We start from the raw sequence: 24,634 nt of genomic DNA, 5'->3' as shown, positions 1-24,634 counted from the left end.
CTGTTTTTTATAAACTAAACATTCCTGAACACTATGTCATCATTCAATTTACTTTTATAAGCTCAATTCTACTTTAAATGAAGTAGGATAGTTTTTTTTATTTAAAAAAATTTCTCCAAAAAAAAAACCCCTTTTGATAAAATGAATATAACTTTTTAAAAGCTGATGTTGTCCTTTGATTTTTTTTGTTGTTATTGTTGTTCATGTAGCAATATGTGGTCAAAAAGCACTGGATTGTTTTCGTCAGACCAGCCTTAACTGAAATACTTACATAGGATGTTGGTTTATTTATTTGCAAATGGAGATAATAAAAACAGCCTCAAAAGATTGTTGTGAAGTCAGAGAAGGTGATGTGACAAACAGGAGAATAATCTGTCTTTGAGAAGAACTGAGTGCTGTGAGAAAAATGAGAAACCCGTTATTGCTGGCTGAGAAGATGGAGGAAGAGGGCTACACATGCATGAACATGGGCAGCCTCTAGAAGCTGGAAAGGTGAGGAAGGAAATGGATGTTTCCCTAGAGCCTCTGGAAGGAATGCAGCCCTGCAAACACCTTGAATTTTGCCCAGTGAGACCCATTCCAGACTACGGACCTCCAGAACTTCAAGAAAATAAGTTTCTGTTGACTTAAGCCATTAAAAAATTGTTGTGAGGATTTAACGTAAAGCGCAGGACAACTACGAAGACGCGCACTATTAGTAACTATTAGTTCTGTTTGGGGAGGAAGACTGTATTCTGGTTTGTTTAAATGAGAAAAGCCTTTGAAAGTGCAGGTATTCCCTCCAACTTGACCTTCACTTTCTAATTCCTAGGACTCGAGCACTGGTTAGACATTATAACCTGGCCTCAGTCATGCCGTGGAGAACTGGGGAAGGATCTGCCATGTGCTTCAGAAAGAATAGCTAACGGGAGAGCAGAGTCCTCACAAGGCCTGAGTGGCGACTATGGGGTCTGTGGCGAACAAAACAGGAAGTCTGTGTCCCTAAGAGCAGCAACCTCATGCGGTCATTGGTAGCTGAGGCAGCAACAGGGCAGCATAAACAAGGCCAAAGCAAAAGTATACAAATCACCTGTCTCTGAGCACAGGTGGGACAATACCCTTGGGCCCTGGGGGTCACATCTGACTATTTTGTTGGTGGGATTACAAAATATCCTAAAATTTGGCATCAAGATAATGTGTTCTTATCTTTTAGTCAAACGTGGTATTTGTTTCACAGCATGAAAACAGCTTTGGTTTCATTGATTTGGATTGGATTCAGAAGAAATTTGAGAAAATGTCATAGCCTGCCCTCCCTTGGCCCTTTCTTTATCAGGAACCCCTGAGACCTGGGTGGGAAGGGGTTGGAGAACACAAGAGAAAAGGATAAAGAACAGTTGTCCCTCAGAATCCTCAGGGGGCATTGGGTCCAGGACCTCCATAGCTACCAAAATTCATGGATGTTCAAGTCATTTATATAAAATGGTGTAATATTTGCAAATGACTTACACATATCCTCCCCTATACTTTAATCCTTAGATTATTGATAATACAATATAAATGCTATGTAAATAGTTGTCAGTTTGTAGCAAATTCAAGTTTTGCTCTTTGAAACTTTCTGGGTTTTTTTTTTTCCAAATATTTTTGATTCTCAAAATGTTGGTTGAATTCTCAGATGTGGAAACTGTGGATACAGGGGGCCAACTATAGCTATAGCTCTTTGAGATAAAGAGAAGAGTTTAGGAGTGTCGTAAGGTTCTTGTTTTTGTCTTTTTTTCCCCTCTGTTTTTACTTGCCACCAAGATACTTCCCCAATGCTATAGCTGAAGACTGAAGACAGTAACTCTTAACCTCTTTCCTGTGTACATATCAGGAGTGGTGTTGAAGAAATGGTTCTTTCCTGCACTGTAACTGAAGTCTACTATGATCATTTGGTGGTATTTTGCTTTACTGGCCCCAATTCTTTGTCTTTCAGCTGTGGCCATGCCCTTTGCCATGTGATTTTACAGCTCCTCCCACAAAAGCAGAGTATATTTCCCCTCCCCTTGACCTTGGACTTGACCACATGACTTACTTTGGCAGGTCAGCAGGTGGGACTTTTTAAACAGGAGCTTAAAAAGTACTTTGGGGAGGGGGCTGGCCCTCTTGTACTCTGTCATTAAAGAAGAATCCTCCACTCTTGGTAGCTACTCCCTCCATCCTGGGTCTCAATGAAAACAGAGAAGAGATATGAGCTGGCCAGACTCAGAGCTTGAACAAAACTGTTCTGCTGAACTCAGCCTGAATCAGCTGATCCCTTTCTAGTACATAGACATATGAGCAAATAAATGATTGCTGCTTTAAATCACTGAGTTTTGGGGTGATTTATTGTACAGTACTAGCTGACTAATGTACCATATTTCTATAGAAGGAAGGTAGAGAGAAATAAATGCTTTTTTCATAGGGATCTGTCACAGGGGAAATGCTGCTACATCAAGGAATGGAAGGAAAGAAAAGAGGTGATGGGACCAGAGTGACAACAAGGCTGTGAGGAAAACAAGATAAATCTAGAGGATAAAAGAAAATAAAATCAGAGGAGTATTGTTACTGAACCTAACTTGGGTCCACTCACCCACAGAACAGCAAAGCCAATTTACTGACACTGGGTTGTGGTGAAGAAAAGTACAGCATTTATTGTAGGCACCAAGCAAGGAAAATGGGTGGCTTATGCTCAAAAGACTCCCTGATGGCTTTCAGGGAAGTGCTTTTAAAGGCAACATTTGGGATAAGAGTTGCAGGGGACATGGCTTTTTTCTCATTGGTTGGTGGTGAGGCAACAAAGTGGTGTTTCAGGAATCTTAATCAGCAACCTTCTGGTTCCAATCAGTCTCAGGTCTACATGCTTGTGGTCAGCATGTAGCCACTACCCTCCACCTGGGCAAGGGTCTTTGTTCCTGCAGAACAACTCAAAGATATGTGTCAGATTGTTATGGATATCCCTTGAGGAGAAACTAGGACTCTTATCACTGAACTATTATTTCTTGACTGCTTTTTCCTTGTTTTGGCATTCCCTCACTTCCCTAATTAGTAACTAATTCAATCTGCTCTTTGGAACTCAGGGAAGGCCTAGTAGACTAAAGCTCTTTTCTTACAAATAAGAAACAGGGGACACAAGGGAGTTTTTGTACCTGAGAGGGCCCCACAGAGTCTTGCTCAGTTTCAATCCCTCCTTTCCTTTGATACTCTTTAGTCCTGAGGGGAACAGGAGGTGGGACAAGAAAGGCAATAAAGTCTTGGATAGAGAGGTTAATCATAAACTCAGCAAGGGAACTCAGTTTCAGGGGGACTTGGTTTCAATCCCCATACCTGTTTTAACCTTCCCCAAATATTTGAAAGAATGAGGCAATGACTGCTCTGGCTACTTCCTGCTAAAATGGGGCATCGATCTGCCTCAGTTTGGGGAATGGAAAATTCTTGTGTTACAAGTCTTGTATCTGAGTCTTGTATGATTAAGATCTTAATCCCTTGGTTCACCATTTTGGTGTAACAAACCCAATTTAGAAGTAGGAGAAGGAGTGAAACCTGAACTTTAATGAACCTTAGCAAGTAAATCTCATTCCCTCAGGAATTCAGGAAAATAACCTGAAAATCAGTCTGAACGTGGCACTTATGGGGAAACTTGTTATAGTCAGTTGTCTCATTTTATCTAAGTCGGTTTTAACTTCTAATGTGGTATTAACATATACATAAACAGAAACTACTAGCCACTACACATATATCTCTTTTTCTGCTAAAATCTAATAAAGCAATTTTATTGGTCAGTATTATCCTGGTTAGAGAATCTAGTGCCTTCTGCCAGAAGGCTGTGGCTTGAGCTGTCTCATTTATTACTATCCCAAAGTAAGAAAAAATTTAATAGTTACAAGAGGAGACCTTGAGACCGTAAGATTGCAGCTGGCAAGTGCCAGCAGACGCTGCTTTAAGAACTGCTGGTTGTGTCCCCAAGTCCAACAAAGTTCAGAAAATTCAGTTTCTCCACAATACAAGAACATGTGTAAAATCATGAAGGTCACCCAGCTCCACCTTCAATGCCTGAACCAAAGCCACTCCATTTTGACTTTCAATGCATTCTCTTCCTCAAAGGCCAAAGCAGGTGTACAAAGTATGTTCAATAGGCCACAAAACAGGCTATTCTGGTCAGCATAAAGTTCAAGTTAAATCATGTATAAGCCAGAATGACTTCCCCATACTTCAGTATGTGAAGACTTCTTTATCATTTGCTGCCTGCCCTGAGTTTATCATGTCCATAGGTTTAGGCCTCCTTTGTGTGTGTGTGTATACACACACACACACACACACACACACATATATATATTTGCCTAGTTATCCATATTGGGGTAAAACTAATCAGACAATGAACCCGCTCAGAGGTATGCTAAGGCCTCTCAAGGCCAGGAAAACATGTCAAGGACTTGCCATCAGATTCTGCTTGTGATATTCATAGATTTAGATGAATTCCTTTCTTCTCAAGGTCCCCAAAATATCTTGAGATTCTTGCACCTGTCAGGAGGTGACCCTTCTTATCACCTGATAAGTTTAGTGGGAACCTAAGAATTCGCAGTTTCTAGAGGGATCAGGTAGAGAGAAAAGATAAATGTCTCAATCTTACGTAGAAAGATATAATTTACCAAGTTGCTATAAACCATGATTAGCTTGAGGGGAAAGGTTTCCTATTTCTAGCAAACACAGATTAAAAGCCAGTAACATTTCAGACAAAAGCCATACAAATTGTAACCATATTTGTCAGTTTCCTCAGTCTTATGTAACTCATCCTTTTTGTTAACAGTTTTATGAAATCATCAGGTTTTCCACTAGGATTCTTTAATTTCTTACCCATTTCAGTGATAGGATCTGAAATTTATCAGAAACCTGAACTTGTCAAAAATTCCTTCCTATGAGTCTTCTTGAGGGTGAAGCTTTTTTTTTTTTTTCAAAATTATCAGAGTACAACAATAATGGTCCATAAATAACAAAAGACTTTAAAAGGCACAGTGAAACACCTGATTTCAATGCAATGGACAAACTTGGTTACTGCTGTGATGTAAAACATTTAAAGATTAGAATTATGACTGATAACATGTTGTCAGGATGTACCAGAATTTTTTACGATTTCCATATAATTTCTGGAATATCTATAATAATAACATTTACCCATACAGTATAACCTGAAAAGGCTTATCACTCATTTGACAATGCTTCCCATGTAATTTAACATACCAAATAATCCTAGTTAGTTCAATATCTCTCTCTGAGATGATTCAGGGCCCCTCTGAAGCATCCCCAAACTAGCTGGAGGTGAAAAGAAGTTCAAATAGAATTTGGTATTTGGGAAGTTTGTCAAAAATATCAAAAAGTTTCAAAACCCTGGTCAAATAGGATCATAGATCACTGAGGAAAAAATACTTACTCACCTAACCAAAGTGACAATAAAAGACTTCAAAGGTTGTAACAGATCACTAAAAAGGCATAGAAAATCACACAATCTGTTATCAAAAGCAGCATTCCAAGAAAACTCTGCTCTCTTAAGAGAGAAGCCAAATCCAGTCTGGCGCCAGATGACTTTTAATAGCAAAATCCATTTAGCTAATTTAAATCCAATCTAATGCACAACTCTTTTCTCAGGTTTCCTTTTCTGTTAACATTCCACAACTTTCTGTGTCCATATTACTTTGTCCCTGATATTTTTTTTTTGATCCAGAACAACCAGCTGTAGGACAAAATTACTTTCTTTACCTTTAGAAAAATGTACTTCTATTCCTCATACCTTCTTCTATTGAAAACATGTCTCCTACCTTCCTTGAACACCAAAATGTTTCCCTTATCATTTTAGTAACTTTAGTTACATACATATTATAAATTTTGACCCTTAAAAAACCTTGATGTCTAGCAAAAAGCAAGGAGCAAGCAACGGGTGTGAACATACCAGCATTTCCTGATTAACAAACTTCTGAACATGCTCTATAAGTTCTAAAAACATACATCTTCTCATAGCATAATTTCTTTCCTCTGTGTGGTAATGAGACAGGATGGAAGGGGGCACGGCACAGCCATTCAAGGAATGCCACAGCAGTTAATACCAAAATGGTGAAAGATTCAACCCCCAGTAGGCCTTGAGGTTTAGGATGATGAGAGATTTAACTTCTAGTAGATCTTGCGCTTCATTATATGCCCATTGTAATATATTAACATGGTGAATAACACGCCCACAGGAACCTTGGCAGTCCCAAGGCTAGCCACAAAAGGTCAAAGAGTGGGAAATGGCCAACTTCCTGGGAATCCCAGCCCCTTCCCCAGGCTACTTAGACTGGTCCTTCTACTTATTAGCCTATGAAGCCACCAAGCCCATAAAAACCAGCAACACGGCACCTGGCACCTCATGGCCGCCCCTCCCCTCCCTCTTTGTAGCCGGTCCACATTCTGTCTATGGAGTGTGTACCCACTTTTAATCTGAGCATCCAACCACCACACCTCATGGCTTTTCTCTTGCCTTTCAATATATCTCTCTGAATAAATCTACCTTCACTCAACTGTGGCTCACTCTTGGAATTCTTTCCTGTGTGAAGCCAAGGACCCACACTTGGTAGGGCATGTCCCAGGGGCTCAACCGAGACCTGGGACACAGCCCTCCTCATGCCCCACATCTGTTTTCTTGCATCAGTAAAAGACATGTGTCTGATAAACCCAAACATCTTTACTTTCCCTCTTATAAAAAGACAAAAGTAAGTAAACTTAGGCAAGTTTAGTAATTAATGTTCCAGTGTTTTATCTTATTTGAAATGCTGGATATTCAATTAATTCTCATCATTTAACTTAATCTAGTAAAACTCTAAAGTTTCAAGTTACCAAAATCTGGAGAGACTATTTTTAAGTAGACATTCCTAAACATAATTATTCCCAAAGAGTTCACCCAAAAAACTCTTATCTCATTTACATTTAATTTACTTAAAAGTTTCATCATATCAAGTTATTTTCCTTGCTGACAAACTTACAACAGCTATAATATGAACTTCTTTACCTTTCAGTAAACCTAGGTGTAATAAAAGCATTATGCTTAATACTGACGACTATAAAGACATGTGTGCACCAATTAAACCAACAAGCCTAAACCAACTTTAATATAAGATAGTAATTTAATACTGAATATGAACCTGAAATTGTTTCCTTTTTATTTCTGAGAATTTAAACAGTTAATTTCCTTTAAGCCAATTAAGTAGAGCTCATTTACAAATTAATTTTAATAATATCATGTGGAGGTAAAGACATATCTATAAAATACAAAGACATAACATACATTTATATAGACACAGAGATCCTTTACTTTTCCTGCTTGGGTTTAAAAAGCCTTTCTTTCTTTTTTTTTCCCTTAGTGACAGGAATTGGAAATGGTCTAGATAAGACAGGAGAGCCCAAGTAGAACATTTACATCTCAAACCACAGGGAGAGAAATGCAAGTTCCTTCTAGAAAGCCAGCTTCCTCAAACTAATATGCAAAAACCAATTTTGGAATGTCAAAAGAGCCCCATCTTGTCCATTTTCAGGGTGAGATTTCCTTCAGTTCCCCAGCAGCCAATTCAGCTTAAACAAATACAATAATAGACACTAATTCATATCACTCATGTTCACATGCCTAGATGAACTTAAATCAGCATCCAAGTTACCGAGACCCTCTAATGAGGGTCATAATCAGGACCACCTAACAAAGGCCAAAACCCGGAAGACAGAACAGGATTTAGACTCATGTACTGAAACACTCATGCACACACTCAAGATAAAGACCAAACCAATTCCAAAAGGCTCACTTTGATACAACGCATAAAAGCCTATACATAAGGAATTTCATCCTATTTTCTTCCCTTTTACAAAACAGTTCTCATTCAGAGATGTATAACACCATTAGAGAGTCGTTAGGGGCCACTGTTTTCTGGATTCTGAGGAGTACTGAGGCCAAGCAGTGTTATAATAAAATACTATTTTTTTTTCTTTCACAGGAGCATAGCTGAAGACCTCCCAGTTTTGCAAAATATACCCTACAGGACTACATAGAGCTCTGATTACCCACTGTTCTTCCACACAGCTGGTATTACCCAAAACAGAGAGAGACATATTAGTATCTGATGGCCTCTCGGGGTTGCAGTTCCCTAGCAGGAGAATGGAAGATTTCCTACCTGCTGTTCCAGACAGGGGTGCAGATGAGCCTTGGTCTAACAGAGAGTTTCCCAGTTACCTCTTAAGTGGTGCTGGATGGCTGAGGGACTCCTAGATCCAGAAGGGAAAATCCAATTAAAGAGGCACTGTGCTCAAAACCAGATGGCCAAGCTGTCTGTCTTTCCCCACCAAAAAGGAAAATTCCAATCAAGGCAACTCAGTAAGGAAGAATACGTTAGTGTTGTCACATGCAAGATTCCATCGCTTACCAGAGACATCCCACAGACCAGACTAGGACCAGACCCCTGTTTCCTTCACCACAGAATTGAAAGCACTGTGGGCCAGTGGCATCTGGTCAGGGGCAAGCACTTGGGGCTGTCCCTGAGACAAAGGTACTCAGGCAGCTGCTGGGCAGGATCCCAGGAGCCGCCACTGGCAGGGACTATGTGCTACAGGCGAGATGCCTGCCTGGGTCAGATGTCCCATTTGAGTCACCACAATTGTAACAAGCCAAACTTGGGTCCACTTGCTCGTGGACAGCACAGTCAATTTACTGACACTGAGTTGTGGTGAGTAAAAGTAAAGGAGCGAGAAGAATGGGTGGCTCAAGCTCGAAAAACCCAAACACCCCAGTGGCTTTCAGGGAAGGGCTTTTAAAGGTAACATTTGGGATGAAGGTTGCAGGGGGCATGATTTTCTTCTTACTGGTTGGTGGTGAGGCAACAAAGTGGTGTTTCAGGAATTTTAATCAGCAACCTTCTGGTTTCAACCAGTCGGGTCTACATGCTTGTGGTCAGCATGTAGCTACTATCCTTCACCTGGGTAGGCATCTTAGTTTCTGCAGAAGAGCTCAAAGCTATGTGTCAGCTTGTTGTGGATATCCCTTGAAGAGGAGAGAGGACTCCGCTTTGTTGCTGAACTGCCGTCATTACTTTTTTTGTTTAACTGCTTTTTCCTTTGTTTCTGCATTCTCTCGCTTGCCTAATTAGAAACTGCTTGAATCTGCTCTTTGGAGCTCAGGGAAGGCCTATGACATTAAAGCTTTTTTCTACAAACAAGAAACAGAGCATACAGAGGGGCTTTTGTACCCGAGAGGGCCCTGGCAGGGTCCTGCTTGGTTTCAGCATCACTCCTTAAGAGTGGGCTGCACAAAGTGACTTCCTTCCAAAAAGTAGAGTATGAAAAGGGGGAAAAGGGTAACTTCACGGTGGAGAAACCCGACAAACACTACCTGAGCCAGGTGATCAAGGTCAATATCAACGTAATAGTCATGTTAGTAGTATGTAATCTTGATATGATGGGATGAGCATAGCACTTTAATTCCTGTGGTCTTCTTCCAAAAAACCCCATAACCTCAGTGTAACAATGAGAAAAACATAAAACAAACCCCAATTGAGGGACATTCTGCACTGACCAGCATTTCTCAAAACTGTCAAAAGAGGGCGAGTCTGAGGAGTAAGGGAACTAGATGAAGGTGGTCAAAAGGTATAAACTTCCAGTTTTAAGATAAATAAGTGCATGATGACTTTACTTAACAGTGTTGTATTGTATATTAGAAAGTTGTTAGGAAAGTAAATCCTAAAAGGTCTCATCACAAGGAAAAAAACATTTTTCTTCTTTGTTTGGTATCTGTATGAGATGATGAATGTTAACTAAAGTTACTGGTACTCATTTCACAATATACGTAAGTCAAGTCATTATACTGGACACCTGAAACTTATATAGTGCTGTATCTCAATTATATCTCAATAAAATTGAAAGAAAAAAATACTTAGAAGCAAAGAAACAATAACAACAAAATTGTAACTGGGAAAGTCTGAGAAACTGTCACTGTCTAAGGTGACATAACTTAATATAATGTGGTATCTTGAATGGGATCCTGAACAGAGGAAGAACATTAGTAAAGGCTGAGGAATCTAAATTAGTTCATGATAATGTGTCAATACTGGTTCATTAGTTGTGACAAATATACTGTATGCAGGACATTAACAATAAGGGAATCTGGGTATGGAGTATAGGGGAGCTCTTTGGACAATATTTGCAACTTCTCTGCAAATGTAAAATTAATCTAAAATAAAAGTGTATTTTAAAAATTAGAAGAGTAGATTTTCTTAACTAAATTCTTACTTTCCCCAAAAGGCCTTTTTTGCTTTGGTTTCACTCATTCATATCTCTCCCATCTTTTTCCTCAAGGCTTAGAAATTCTAGTTCACTCATCTGTCTTTGAGATGATACCTTCAGTTTCTCTTCTTGCTCTTCATTTGCTCCCATGTCACCTGCTGTCATCCCAGCACAGCTGACCAAGCTTCCTGCTCTCTGATTGGTGGGTGTGGGTAGCGTGCTTCCCAAGGCAGGACAAGACAGGACAAGTCAGGGTTGCCATCTTCTTACTATCATGTCAGCAACACAAACTTTGTCACCTTAAATAGCTTATCTCTCCTCTCAGAGCAAAGATTATTTCTTGGAGGAACTGTGAAAATAAGCCAGCATTCTCATTTTAGGCATTAAAAAATATATATCTTAGAACTTAAGAACCCGGCAGGAACTCTGAAAAATCATCTAGCCCAAACCTCTCATTTTAAAGGTGAAGAGAATGAGGGCCACAAAAGATAAGACTAACAAGGGTAAGCACAAAGCCAGGTTTCTGGATTCAGAGGTCATATGCGAAGTTCATTATGCAAAACTTTTCTGGGAAATAATGACCCAGATCAACTATATTCATATCAGAAAATAGCTACTAAGGATCTACTTTGGGCAAAGCATTGTGCTCGATGTTAGAGCTGATAGGAACATCAACTAGAATAGTATTCATCCCCAAGGAGCTTCCAATCTAGGTATGCACGGGAAATAACAGCCACACGTGGAATAACCGTAATATAAGCAAGAATATATATGTGCCATAAGGGGTAGAAGGTAGTGAGGAGGGAGGCGTGACATCCAGTTAAGGATATCAAGAAAGGATTCATGGAGTGGGTATCATTTGTGGTGGACTTTGGAGGATAAGTGAGATGTTGGTGGACAGACAAGGGGGTTGGGGAAGCGTTCTTGACAGAAGAGCACAAGCCAAGTCAGAACTGTGGGAAAGTACAGCCTGCATTTGAGGAAAAGCAAACCCCCTGGTTCACTGAGAAAATTCCGCAATAGGCCAGAATAATATTCCAAAGGGCTCTGAGTAACTGCGGTATTTAGTTTTGTACACAAAGAAGAATAGCTGGCTTGCGTGGCTGGTAGGGAAGATGGGGCACTTCACCTGGCTTGGCTTGGTGCTTTCACTGCATAGTTTTCTGTAAGAAGGTCAGAGGCACACTTTATCTCCAGTGTGGAGGCACAGCATAAGGTGGGCTGGAGGAAGGCATGCCCCTTGAATGGGGTGGGAACAGGCTGGGGATCCCAGAGTGTTCTATGAGAAGACGGGGCTTAAGTGGAACAACACAAGCATAGCCAGTGAAACGTGTGAGCGGAGGAATGGGACATGCCTCAGAGGAAGGACGTACAAAACTTGCAGTCAGTTTAAAAACTAGGGAGGCCAAGAGTTGTCCTGAGCAGTGAGTATGGAATAGATGAAGGGGAGGCTAGGAGGTTCAGGAAACTACAAATAAGAGGCTCATTGGTCTGGATTATTCTCTTATGCTGAGCATCACGGTGGCATATAAAGAAATTAAATTGGTATAATAGGAAATTCCAAAGTGAGTGTTACAGCAAGATGAAGATTTTCAACAGGACTACTAAAGCATTAGTTTTACAATTCTTAAAAAAAAATCAATCCATAATAAGGGTATGATGGCCAGTTTTAGGGGTCAGTTTAGCTAGGCCACAACCCTCACTTATTCAATCAAACATTAATCTAGGTGTTGCTGAGAAGATGTAATTAAAATCCTAATCAGTTGACTTTGAGGGATATTATCTGGGTGGGTCTGATTCAATTAGCTCAAAAGTTTTAAGAGCAGAAGAAAAACATTCCACCTGTTTAACTCAGCTCCAGCTCCCCCAGAGATTTCCAGCCAGCCCTTCAGGAAGGCCTATCCTATGGATTTGCTTCCACAATCATGTAAATCAACTCCTTGCAATAAATCTCGTAACATACATCTCCTACTAGTTTTGTATCTCTAGTTGAACTCTTACTGATACAAAGGGTATTAATGAGTTTAAAGAGGAGAGCTTCAGAGACCACTTAGTGAAGAGAATTTCTTTGGAGGGAGGTGTGCTTTGATTCCTTCTGCTTGAGTTAGCTGAGGCTTCCATGGGGCTCCTGAGAGTTTGGCATGGGTCCCCTGAAGCTGGGGGCAGCTTGGACAGGTCACAACTGCTGAGGATGAGTTGGTGGGCTCGCTCCTTTAGCAGAGGAGCTACTAAAACCGGGACAGGGTCTTCCAAGTAAAGACAGGAATTAAACATACATTGACACTTGCTTCCTGGTGAAAACTGACTCAAACGATTATACATGGATTTTCTAAAAAGCCTTAAATCCATAAAGATGGGAAAAGAGACAACAAGAGCAAACTTTTGTTGGGAAGGTAGTAGTAAAAAAACAAAAAACAAACAAAGAAAAACCTAGCAGAAACTATCAATATCTGAACACACGACCAGCCAACAAAAGAGAAGAAAAATTCTCAGTGTTCCCTTATAGGGAACAGGGGACGAAAATACTTAACTCCAAATTCTCAGACGCATTTGGATAAACATAGATATTCACTATTTTAGTACTGGGTTACCCTGAGTTTTCAAAAGCACGTAAGTGTCAGAAAATACAATCGACTTGCTATCACCATAAAATACGCTCAAATCAATGTCTAGGTATGCCGGTTATGGATTGGTTGTCCTTCAGCTCCAAACTCACCATTTTGGACTGCTCTGTGGAAACAGTTCTGGTATCTGGTAAATATTTTTCCTTTGCCAGCTGGGACGATATTCAGCTGTGACGGGCTCCTGCAGGGTGGCAGGGGGATGGGAGGTGGCATCCAGAGACCAGCGGCAGTCCCCTCCCCCGCTCTGGATCCCGGTCCCGAGCAGTTTTGTAGCCCAGTGCCTGCAGGGAGCCCCAACTACTCCCTCAGCACCCTAGAAGGTGTTTACAGAAAATTCCAAAGGACATGGCACCGCCGCGATTTCTCCGCCATTCCACGGGCCACAGCCAAGCTCTCTCCAGCAAAATGTGAATCTCAGCCTGGTGGAGCCGGGCTTCTCTTCCGGGTTCTCTCAGCCCCGGGACGGTGGTGGCCCCTTCTCTCTGCCACTCCTATAGGCTTTAGAGTTCTCTCTGCTTATGGACTAGAGCCAATCCCTCTTATGTCAGTCATCACCTCATTTAGTAGTAATTCTTTATGTTAGAAATTTCCTGCTTAAGCTACTGTACATTTTCTCTTTCCTGGTAGGATCCACACTGATGGGGTGGGGGGGAAGCAAAATAGATAAACATTAAACTTTTAAAAGTTTACTCTGAAAGTACACAAGGAACAATTTGTAGAGACCTCTTAAAATCTCAAGGGGCTTAAATAAAAACAGTCCTCTTCTGTCAAATTCTGAAACAATTGAGGGTTGAGATTTAAGTATTGCCTCTATTACTGATGAAAGCCAAAATAAGGGACATGGTCTAGGTGTGTGGTCTCTGAGGGCTTCCCAATACTGTGCCCCGGAATCATAGACTCACGGTCCCAGGCATAGGCAGTGGAGGAATGGGGCAGGCCTTCTTCAGAAGGGCCAGGCTGATACTGCAAGGTAGACAGCAATGGGAACTTCCCCTGTCTGCAGGCCGACTGACCGCTCCTGACAGCAATGGAGAACACACACCTGGTATCTTCTTCCAAAGCCTCTAATTAGGTAAATCACTCCTTCTTCCCAGGAGAGGGGGTAGAAAGTGTTGCAAAGAGGCTAGTAGGATTACACAGTCATGCCCTCCACATGCCTCCCGCCATCACCTCAGCAAGGTCTGTGTCCTTTTTATATTATTTTGTTTTGTTTTTGAGGGGGAAGTAATTAGTTTTATTTATTTTCTTTCTTTCTTTCTTTCTTTCTTTCTTAGTGGAGGTACTGGGGATTGAACCCAGGACCTCACTCATGCTAAGCAGGCACTCTACCAATGAGCTATACTCACCCTCTTCTCTATGCCATTTTTGTTATTTTTCCAGGTTTCACAAGGACCAATTTTTAAAAAAAGACACAGGCACAGTTGGATTATAACACATCAGTTAAAACCCCATGTTCATAATTTCCCAACACCGATATGAAGAATGAAGTAACTTTAGAGGTGGTTTTTTTTTTTTAATTATAAAATTCAGTACAATAACTTCAGCTAGGTGCCGCTATAGAAAATTAGCCATTGTATCAGAAACCAATTCTGGCTTGTTGAAACAGAAAGGGGGTTTATTGAAACAGTATTGGGCATCTTGGAGAATTTCAAGGAAGTTCCTGAAAACCAGGAAATTTTCCTATTGAAAAATAGGAAAACACGAAGGGTGGCCAGCTAGTCAGCACGGCAGCCAGTCAGGAAGTGATCCTGAACACACATTTGGGCTTTGCCCTGGGGAAATGGATGGCTCAGTCACCATCAGAAAGAATTCTCCATTTGCCCTGCTTCTTTGCAACACTAGCTTCAGATTCAAAGTCCCGGGTGGATGCATCTGATAGATTGAACCCAGGTCACCTGCTTTCTCCCTAACTGTTAGGTGATCTGGGAAAGTGATTATCTGCTGTTCTCATCTGATTGTGGGAGGAAGATACAAATAGATATTCATGAGGGAATTGCCTAAATATAGGAAAGTGGTCCACATGCTAAGAAGTCAAGAGAAAAGAATGAGAAATGTGCACTCCAACTCTTTTTGGCACTAATGCAAATAACCATATGTTTGCCTGGATTAATAGGTCATGTTTAAAGCCACAATTTTGTTTGTTTGTTTTTAATTTTTTCCAACTACTTTATTTATTTTTAAATTTGGGTGGGGGGGTGGTAATTAGGTTTGTTTGTTTATTTATTTATTTATTTATTTAATGGAGGTCCTGGGGATTGAACCCAGGACCTTGTGCTTGCTAAGCACACACTCTACCATGGAGCTAACCTTCCCCCGCAACATTAAATCCAGAACTTTTTGTATTCTACAGTACCTGTATTATCACCAGAGAGATGAAACAGAAAGTGCAACTTTTAAAGAATTCAAGTCTGCAAGATAAAAACTTAATAGGGCAATAAACGTTTATCTTCATTCCCACTAGGAGAATGCAGTAAGAAAATACCCAAACCCAGAAATATTAAAGTTCTTGTATATATTATATCATATGTTCTTACTACTTTTTAAATTGGAAATACTCCATATACAGCTATTTAATGTCCTTTTCTCAGTTCAGAAATGGAGCCTCAAGCCAATATTCAAAAATGGCAACCAAACTTTCATTTTTTTCCCCTTCCTGTCTTTTTCTTAACTATTCAGCTTTGGTAATAATGTTAATAACTGTTCTGGGCACATTGCTCCTCAATTATTCTTTATCCTAACATTTGCTGCAATTTGGGACTCTCATTTTGAGAGTAAGGTTATAAGGGAACATAGACAGTTAGTATTTTAAAACAACTTTTGCAAAGTAACATTTCATTTGCTAGGTTGGAAGCCATGAGAGTTAGAGCTCCATGCACTTTTCCCACAGAAAGGAATCACATCTATCCTGGATGGGACACACCTGCGTGCATCAATGATGTCTTCAAAAAAAATTGTTTTAAAGATATGTTTGTAAATTGATATTTCATATTCTTAATTAGTTATTTTATTTGTCTTTGTTTTCTAGGCAACCACGTTTGAAACTTGATTCTGATTATAATACACACCGTAAATTTGGTTGATAGTTTACCTCTGAGCCTCTTACTAGAAGCTCGCTTCTGAGCCCATGGCCAAATGCTAAATCCTTCAGCATGTTCAGTTCCTGAAAGAAATGAGAACTGGCCTGTGTGGCTTCTCTGGGGACGCTACCCACCGTTTCTCTTTCCAGTGTCTACCCCCTTGCTCTGTCCTTGGACACAACTCTGTTTCTGAGGGGTGGGGGAGGTGCATAAACTAGTGGAAAGAGCATGAGTTTTGGCACAAGAAGACCTGGATTTGAATCCCAACCTTGCCATTTACTGTGGACAAATTAAACTCTGCAACTCAATTTGTCACTTGTAAATTGGGAATAATATCTACTTCCAGGTTAGTGGATAGGATAATGTACCTAAACTGCCCATTACAATGCCTAGAAAATAGTAGACTTTCAATAAACGGTAGCTAGTATTAAAATGTTTCCAAGTGATTAGCAAGCAGATTACTCGTCGAATCACAGTGAGGGAAGGTACACCACTGAACTCACTCCTTTTACTGAAGAGAGGAAAAACCCAGCCCATGGGAAGATGCCTATGCTACCGACCAGAACTTCCATATTTCCTCCTATTTTCACGGTCCATTGTTGCTTTTAAGATAAGTTCCTCTTTCGGTTAAAGTTATGGTTCCATCTCCAACTCTGGCTAACTCCTATTAGTCCTTTAAAACTCAGCTCAGTCAGACTTGCCTTTCATTCATTCTTCAAGCAGGGGGAGTTTACTTCTGTCTCAGAACCTTTGTACTTGCTGTTCTTGCAACACTCAAGGCTGTTCCCACTCATCATTGATTTTTTGGCTGAACTGTCATAAGAGATATTTTTTCCCAACCGTCTCATGTATCACCATCCTCCTCCCAGCCAATCACATTCTATTCTATTAGCTTGGCTTATTTTCTTAATGATATTTGATCTGGAAACATTTCCACTTACTTATGGATTTATTTATATATTTACTTACATATAGTTCTCTGGCTCCTCCTTAGTTGATATTGTGATTTATAATTAGAAATATATTTTTGGTCTTCATCCTATTTCTGGCACAGAGTTCCTAAAAGCCTTGAATTTCCTAAGTGATAAGAGTGATAGAGGTATCTTGCTACTCAATAACAAACCTCTTTCAACTACAACTGAATTTATGTTAATGAGGTGATTTTTAAACCACACTAAGGCTAAGGGCTGGTTGCCAAGGGAACCAACCAGGTGATTAGAAGGTTGGAACTCTCAGTACCCACCCCCAGGGGAGGGGAGAGTGCTGGAGATTGAGTTCAATTACTAACAGCCAACGGTTCAACTAACCATGCCTAAAAAAAAAATGAAGCCTCCACAAAACCCCCAAAGGATAAGGTTTGAAGGGCTTCTGGATTAATGAACAAGAACAAACCCACATGCTGGGAGAATAGTACACTCCAAACTCCATGGAGACGGGTGCTCCTTTATCTGGGATCTCTCCGGACCTCCTGCTATGTATCTCTTCATCTGTCTCTTGGTACTTATCTTTTACTATCCTTTGTTCTAAGCTGCTCTCCTGAGTTCTGTGAGCTACTCTAGCGAATGAACCCGAGGAGGAGGGTATGAGAATTTTCAATTTATAGCTGGTAGGTCAGAAGGACAAGTAACAATCTAGACTTGTGATTGGTGTCTGGAGTGTGTTGGGGTGGGCACTGGGCCCTAAACCGTGGGTTGATAGTGTTAGAATTGAGTTAAATTGTAGGACACCCAGCTGATGTTGAAAAATTGCTTGATGTGTGGAAAACCCAGGTCTGGTGTCTGAGCTGAAGCAGTGTTGTAGAAGAGGGCTGAGAGAGAAGGAGACACACAGGAGTGTGCTTTCCTTAGACCACTCTCCTAGAAAGTAAGCTCCATGGAAACAAGTATCTTGCCTGTCTTGTTTTCAGCTGCTAATCCTGTAGGATGTGAATCATGAACAAGGAAGGAGACTTTCCAAAAAAGGCCAACACCAAGGAATCATTCCTGAAAGATGGAGACGACAATTATAGTAAAAGACATCAACTGACTTCTTGGATCTGTTGACAAAAATTAATCAGCCAATCTAAGAAAGAAATGGAAAATTTTATTTGAGCCAGATTTGAGGATTATAACCTGGGAAGAGTATCTCAGAAAGCTGAGAACTGCTCTGCCAGTTTTATAAGTTTTTTTGAGACAGAGGGTTGTACATCAAATGTATTATTGACAGTTTACATAACCCAGATCTAAGCGTCATCCTGGTGGTCATGTGACCTCTTACAAGCTCAAGGAGGAATGTTCTATTTTAAGGAGTTGCCTTGTTGGTGCTGGGAGAATGTTGCTCCTTATGGTTGAGCAGTATTGCTGCCGATGGGCGAGGTTTGGTGGATGCATGATGCAGATACACAGTACACAGTGTGGGGAGAGAGCTTCAAGGGCAGAGAATAATTTTTTATGTTTAAATCTTGTCTTGCCATAAAATATGAATTTTATTTCACAGACCCAATTATCCTTGAAACAAAACCAACCTCCTGGATTTTTCATTATGTGGACCAATTGATTAGGCTAGTTTGTGTTGGTTTCTGTTCTTTGCAACCAGAACAGTGACTAATATACCAGCAAGGGGCATCTCCAGATTAAACCAACCAACAATCAATTAGGGTTTAAAAGGAATGTACTGTCATAAAACTCCAAGCCTGGCTTGCAGAGTCCTGTGGTCACTGGCCCTCCATGCAGCCCCTAGGCACCCACACCCACACCCACACAGAGGAAGTGGGTGGCTCAAATGGAAGAGCTCGCAGCTGGGGACTCCTCCACATGGCTTCACCATTCCTGCCTATCCTTCAGCCCTTTGCTCCATCCTCCTTACAGACAGAATCCAAAATTTTTTTTAGGGAAGGCTGACACTGATTATGACAATTGTATTCCCCCATAATGATTGATTTTGGAATGGGCCTGTGGTGCAAGTCTGCCCAATAAGCTAGGAGAGGAATTCCATGGAGGGCTTTTGGAAAAGTTGTCTTTACTCTTCCAAAGGGACTTAAGAAAGATGCATTTTTCTCCCCGTCCAGCCTTTGGATATTGAGGGGATGATGTTTAGACCTGTTGCAGCCATCTTGTGATGTGAGGAAATAAACCCAAAGAGAAAAGCTCTTTCTCTAAACAAAGTCATGGGGATGGTGGAGCAAAACCACAGCAGTGTCTAAGTGCAGCAGCCACAGGGCTCTGTTCCCCTATGCTGTGTGCGCCTTTACGCGGCACCATGGGAACTGCTGAGCTTCTCTTTCATACTCTCTTCGTGTGGAGGTGTCCTGGGAGGGGAGTATTCCCCCATCTTCTTCCCAGGCACTGGAAGAATGGACTACAGTCTACTCTTACCTTCCCTGTGTGACCATTGCCACACATTTTCTTTAAAAAATCTATAGATCAAAAGCAGGCACTAACCTGTATGTTTATCTGTGTCCCTCCCCTTCCCTGGGGGATGTATGTAAAGCTCTTCCAAGAATTCTCCCTGCGCCCACGGTGCTCCTAAGGCAGCTGCGGGATAGGCCTGTAGGCCCTGCAGATGAGCCATCAGCCAGAAGGGGAGAGAAATGTCAGTCTCCCCTTCTTGTCAACAACCCCAAACCTGGATTTAACCCAGGGGGGACTAGAGGAAGAACTACCCTCCCTTCCTCCCTCCACAGGGCAGGAAGAAATTGCCCTCCCCACAAAACACTGCACTCCTCCCAGAGCTGATGACCTTTGACTTCTCTCCTACCCTCACCATCCCACTTTTTAGGTTGTGAAAGTGGAGCAGGTGGCGACTGATTTTAGAAAGATTTTTTTCTTTCACCAATTCAAAAGCCCTTTTGAGGAATACACCCAACCCCAGCATTGCTTTTTTCAGAGTGTAAGGTATTTAGTCCCTTATATCTTGTATCTCATCTTTGGGCCTCTGTGTTCATGCTTGCCTGTGTGCTCCAAATCTAGGGCGACTCACTTGTAATCACATTGCATAATTCAGGCTGTTTGTGGGCTGGATGCTGTCTTAATACATCCCCTTCACACGCTGCTGTGTGAGAGAGTGAGGGCAGCACGTGCTCTCAGCAGGTGGAGCTGACCATGAGGTGATCCCTAAGGCCGCAGAAACAAGATCATCTGCTGAGGAATAAGCTTTAAAAAGTTGACACATACTGGAGCAGAGACAGAAAAAGTTACTTTAGAGAAACCCAATGCCACTCAAGTAGTTAAGGCTAGACTTTAACCTGATTGATTGTATTGACTTGTTTAGAGAATTAACCACCAAAAGTGGAGACGCTAAGCCACGGACTCATAAAAAATGCAAACTGTTCATTTAAGGACAGTCCACAAAGGAAGAGAGCTTAGGAATGGACTTCAAGTATTCTAGTCTTATTAACAAAGCCAGTCTTAAAGGGGTCTGGGTGAAGGCCATCGATAGCTTTATGGCCTTGGCATAGCTCCACTCCTATTGTGAAGGCCATTCTATTGAGAAATGGTGTTATGTTGTCTTAGCCCAATAGTATGAAAGAGCTGTCCTTTTTTTTTGGTGGGGGGAGGTAATTAGGTTTTTAAATTTATTTATCCTTTAATGGAGATACTGGGAATTGAACCCAGGACCTTGTGCATGCTAGGCATGCACTATACCACTGAGCTATACCCTTCCCTGCTTAAAGAACTGTCTTTCTAAACTTCTTCCCAATTTCATATTTACCAATCAATGTTCTGAGGATGATTTACTTCCTGTGTAGCTAACCTCGAGGGTGAGTCATGTAGACTTTGAGGGTTGTGGTCTCTTTGTACTGTAAATAGGAAGCTGGCTTTCTGATTTTATGCATCACAGACTTGGTTAATGTAGTGCTCCTCTCAGAGGGGGACTTGTTCTACGAGATGAGAAGTCTGCTGGGCCCCTGAGCCAAGCACCAAACCTGTTCCATGGTAAGACTCCCCACAGGTAACAAGTGCTGGCCTCGGAGGGAGAGGTTATCTACCTTTTCTTATTTGACATCTACCACCCTATCCCAGTCCACCCAACCTTTGAGCACAATTGTGTTTTTGTGTATAAAATAATGGAAGAAATAAGGGTTTTGACATCAGAAGATCTGGATTTGAATCCCAGCTTTCCTACTCTGTAATTAACTTGGAAAAAGTTAACTAACCTCAGAGTGCCTCAGTTTCCAAATTTGTAAATCAGGGCTTATCTAGTGGAGGTGACTGCAGGGATAATGTGTATAAAATACTTACTAGAATTTCTGAAAACAACAGATGCTCAGTAAACTCTCATTACAGATGTTGACAAGTGGGCAGTAGATTGCTCTCAGGATCACAGAGTGGGAAGGACATTCCATTAAACTCACTTTTTCCTTGCAATGGTGCAGAGAAAATTTTGCACCCTGTTCATTAACACTCCCCTTACCTGAAAAACCCAGCACAAAGGAGATTTCATTGTTACTTACCACAATTTCAACTTACTCTATCATTCTTGATTAAAGTTGCAGGTCCCATATAAGTTGATGGAACATTTTCCCTGAAATGACTCCCCCTCCCCCTCCTGTTCTTCCTGCCCTCTGGTCCACAACCCAGATAACTCAGCTCAGACACATGCGCCTTTGTTTCCTGTTCAAACAGGCAGGCCCTTGCCCCCGCTGGGCCTTCCCCTTGCCTCACTCTGTCTTCGGAGCTTCATAGGCTGGCCTCTTCTCATCCTTCAAGTGCCATTATTTCAGAGAGATCTTTCCCAACCACCCCATGTACTTACCCATCCCACAGTCATTGTCTGTCTCATCACTTTGCATTATTTTCTCCATAGTATTATCACTACTTCAACTTATTATTTTTCTCATGTAATGTTTAGTCTTCCCCCACTAAGCTTGACTGGATCAGAAATTGTGTCTGTCTCGTTTACCATACAGAACCCCCTGAGCCTAGAAGAGTGAGCTTAGAACAGTGCCTGGCACACAGCAGTGCTCAGTAAGGACTTCTGAATGTGATAAATAATGACTATCCCCTGCCCCGGAAAGCCTGCCTTAACCACCTCAATGGACTAGACACTCCTTTGAACGTCCATTGTCATTTAGGCATTCTTTGTGTAGCACATACTTTGTTAATTATGCTATTTTAAAAATGCCTTTTATGATCCTCCCATGGTAGTTAACCCCTTCAGTGGTGAGAGGGGAAAGAGACAGGGCAAGATAAAACCCTAGAAGGGAGTAGGGCTGGAAACAATTCTGGACTGTTGGAGTGAGAGTGCTAAATCAATAGGACTTTCCATCAGGTTCTCATTAAGAACTCTATGGGAGGTGGTCCTGGAGAGATGAGACTCTCTCTCTGGGAACCACAGGCCTGCTTTGGAGTCTATCAGTAGAGTCATACCCATTTCAATCTGCAGTCAGGTGGGGACTGGGCCCTGAGCCTCCCTCAGCTTTCTGGTTGTGTAGAAGGATTACAGGAAAGAAGACAGCTGAAATTCTAGCCAGCAGTGTTGAGGGCTTTTGCTGCAAAAGGGGCTGAGCGAGCCTTAGTGAGCCTGATACTGGCCTGCTAACGGCAGACTACTGTAGGGCATCAGACGAAAGATATGGTGCGCTTCAGGCTTCTGCAGCACCAGAGACAGCCAAGGCCGAGTCCTGGTCAGCAAAGGGAGGTCAGTACAAGAACCCACAGCTAGGGCTGAGTCCCTTACTCTGATATAACAATAACCCAGTAAGCTCTGCCGGTTGCCATCTTGCCAAGTAAAAGGGCTTTGGGAGAAATAGCCCTGATAGGGAACTACACTTTAAACTAATGGACTAGGCAAAATAAAGCTGTTTAAACCCAAAGAGATAGAGATACCTTTAACTGACAAATTTAAAGCTTTCTCCTACCCCACCCTCTCCTACTTTATTTAGCTAGTGAGATAGAGGCTGGAAACCCAGCCTTTGCTATATTTATTTTTCTCTCCTCCACTCTTTAGACTTTAAGGACAGAGTCTGTCTTTCAATTGTGTCTTCCTGCTTTTTAACTCAACTGGGAGTCCCAAGTGGGAGCTGCACATGTAGTTTTACATTTTCTAGCAGCCACACTAAAAACCAAAAAGAAACAAGTGAAGTTAACTTTAATAATGTATTTTGTTTAACTCAGTATAACCAAAATATTATTGTTACAACATGTAATCAATATAAAAATCATTAAGGAGCTGTTTCCTTTTTTTTCTACTAAGTCTTTAAAATTTGATGTGTATTTGACACTTACAGAGCAGCTTACTTTGGACTAGCCCATCAAGTGTTCAAGAGCCCTGTGTAACTAGGACAGCCTAGGCCTAACACAATCCCTGTCACAGAGTAGGAAGTAAATGCTCATTCAATGAATGAATTTATAATACTAAATGTTATCATTACATCTTCCTGATGCTTAAGAAAGTCTGTTCCTTTCAAAGTAGGGTAGAATAATAAATTATACTTTCCCTTTGATGTATAGCATCTATGGTGCTTTACTAATAACTACTTGGCATTAAATTTAGAAACAATATAATAAAACATATATATTAACATGGTTTAAAAATGCACATTCAAGTATGACATGCTTGTATCAAATTGCAGCTCAGAAAAAAAAAAAACCAAAAAACAACTTTCAGTCCTTTCCAAAATAAATATATGTATACTTTGTCCTTGATTGCATGGACTATAGCTAATATTTGTGTAGCCTGGGATAATCCAACCATTACATTTCACAGAATCTCAGAGGTTTGTTTTTTAAAATTCAGTTGGGATGTTCTATATTCAATTACTAACCCATTTAGTTGTCAGTTGCTTGACTTCCCAATAATCAATAACAATGCTCTCTTTGCTTAATTGGAGATTAATTTGGTCAAAAAGACAGTCTGTGCCTTGTGGAAATTTCCTGTTGTGCAAGATGATCATCCTCAGTGCTATCTGGCTAGTCATTTCCTGTTGTGAACCCCTGGAGTTGGAACTATTGCTATCCCTTTCCAAGGACAAAGCTGTACCTTCTTTCTCATGTTTGTCCTTACTGCCTTTCAATGCATTCTAATATGCCAAGAATGTTTACCCACCCCGCTCCCAGAAAATTACAGTTGATCACAATCAAGTGTGTCTCTCTCTTTCTCTTTATCACCTAGTTTATGAAGGTATAAATGACATTGATTCTGGAACAGAATGAATGTCATGAGCAATGTTGTGGAATGATAACTATTACTGAGTGGTCCTCTCCCCCAAGTAACTTACGCCACCACTTCACAGTGATTCCATTGCCAGTATATTTTGCCACTTTCCTGCTGAGAATGTCTCTTACAAGGTTAGTATCTGTGGTGGATAATAAATTTCACACAACCTTAGTTGTGTGATGCACAGAATCATCAACCAGCCCTTATCAACAGCATTCCCGGGTCATAATGAAACTGAGCTGGGAAGAGTTACAAACAATGCTCAGCATCTCATGGTCCCTCTCCAAAGCTAAATTCTACAATTTCCCTATCAGAGGAGATGAGGCAGAGTCTAATTTTAGGCCTTAAGTGTGTGAGTGATTTCCTCGAGCTTGAATTGCTCTTCTCTATTTTCTGGGGGAACCAGGCAGTGCTTATCCTGTGGACTTGCTATACTGAGAATTACGGGCGCCTTTCTTCTTTCAACAGCCTTTTATTTGGCAGCGACACACATCAAGCTCAGAAGATACACTGGGG

General features: G+C 41.2%; 1 long non-coding RNA gene across 3 annotated transcripts in view; it reads right to left on the bottom strand.

Moving 5' to 3' along the window:
* The window catches only part of LOC123620047 (uncharacterized), a 32,005-nt gene extending 18,569 nt beyond the window's left edge, over window positions 1–13,436 (bottom strand). For 2 of the 3 annotated variants that reach the window (XR_006728755.2, XR_012504086.1), the window contains exons 1-3: window positions 12,998–13,436; window positions 10,396–10,630; window positions 8,181–8,271 (exon numbers count right to left, since the gene is read on the bottom strand). This is a non-coding gene — a long non-coding RNA (uncharacterized LOC123620047). The remainder of the gene's footprint in view (window positions 1–8,180; window positions 8,272–10,395; window positions 10,631–12,997) is intronic. The other variant, XR_006728754.2, reaches the window with a different exon arrangement.
* Window positions 13,437–24,634: the final 11,198 nt, after the last annotated feature.

Source organism: Camelus bactrianus, chromosome 3 (genome assembly GCF_048773025.1).
Source record: "Camelus bactrianus isolate YW-2024 breed Bactrian camel chromosome 3, ASM4877302v1, whole genome shotgun sequence".
NCBI classification, from domain to species: domain Eukaryota; kingdom Metazoa; phylum Chordata; class Mammalia; order Artiodactyla; family Camelidae; genus Camelus; species Camelus bactrianus.
The sequence above is the reverse complement of the archived record's forward strand: the minus strand, read 5'-3'. Positions and strand labels throughout refer to the sequence as shown.